The sequence below is a fragment of the Seriola lalandi genome, unplaced genomic scaffold, assembly GCF_002814215.2.
Source record: "Seriola lalandi dorsalis isolate HSWRI2012SDOR001 ecotype SW California unplaced genomic scaffold, Sedor1 jcf7180002049852, whole genome shotgun sequence".
Taxonomy (NCBI): Eukaryota; Metazoa; Chordata; class Actinopteri; order Carangiformes; family Carangidae; genus Seriola; species Seriola lalandi.
Genome location: NW_019520405.1, coordinates 1 through 1,162, shown reverse-complemented (window position 1 = coordinate 1,162; position 1,162 = coordinate 1). Strand labels below are relative to the sequence as shown.

General features: G+C 46.1%; 1 protein-coding gene across 1 annotated transcript in view; it reads right to left on the bottom strand.

The window, feature by feature from the left end:
• LOC147819746 (uncharacterized) overlaps window positions 1–1,156 on the bottom strand; it is a gene marked incomplete at its 3' end in the record, with an annotated part of 4,755 nt that extends 3,599 nt beyond the window's left edge. The window contains exon 1 of the mRNA XM_087171835.1: window positions 1,038–1,156. The remainder of the gene's footprint in view (window positions 1–1,037) is intronic.
• Between the last annotated feature and the right edge of the window lie 6 nt (window positions 1,157–1,162).

The window sequence follows — 1,162 nt, the reverse complement described above, 5'->3', positions numbered from 1 at the left end:
TGTGCGCCAGAACGCTCACCACACACCAGCTTGAGGTGGAGAGTGAGGGTATTAATGTATCAGCCAATTTCACAGGGGGATGATTATTATTTTAAATTCTGGTGAGATGCCGTGTGCAATAAGATAGCTTGCATGCTGCCTCGAGACAGACAGATGCGTAAGGGCGAGTTTATCCTCCGCTAATTTCTGACACAAAGTGACGAGTGGATGAGCGATTGTAAACGATAGATCATACTCGGCAATAAAGGAGCACAAGCAATTTTTTAATCAGCCACGCGATCGGTCATTGAGGGTCGGATATCTGCTGTGGCTGTTGCCCCCAGCAAACGTGAGGTATGTTGAATTGCTCGTAAAGCTGCTTGATGACTAGCATCGAACTCGTGCCGTGGCAGCACTTTTTTTCCCGCTAGTTCCATATAATATTTTCCTTGCACACAAAGTGCAGAAACATGCTCCTGGTTGCCGGAGTTTTTGACACAAGCTTCCAAAGGGCTTTCCGTCTCTACCCACCTCCTCTATCCAAGACCAACGCCATTTATTCTTTATACCTTTATCGACAAGTTTGGAGTCTTCTCCTGGCTTCATAAAGTTGCACTCCATGACTTCAGCTATGTTTCGCGCTGCCAGTGTGGGAAACACAAAACACATTCGCACGTGGGGTGACTGCTGAATCAATCTGATTGGCCAAAACCCAAGACCACCCCCCACCCTATTACCGATTGGCTTAAGTAAGCTATGCCTACTGGTGTGGTTTAGAGTGAAAGTGCCTCTCGGATCTTGGGAATTGTAAGATCAGGCGAACGTGAACCTGGTTTTTTTCCCCCCGCAAACACCTCGCTATGCCGGAAATCCGGTGTGGCGCCGGAGCGCTATCAGCCCTGAATATATATGGTCTCACCTTTCGTTTTTGGTAATTAAAGAGTGTTTTTTCTCTTCATCAACTTTTAAAATGTATGAAACAATGAAAAAATAAAACTTCTAAGATTTAAACTCAATATATACAAAACAACTACAACAGCTCCAGTCAGTGAACGGACCTCAGAGTCTCCAGTCCACAGTTTGGACTCTCCAATCCAGCAGACAGGACCTTCACTCCTGAATCCTGCAGGTTGTAGTTTCCACTCAGGTTCAGTTCTCTCAGGTGGGAGGGGTTGGACCTCAG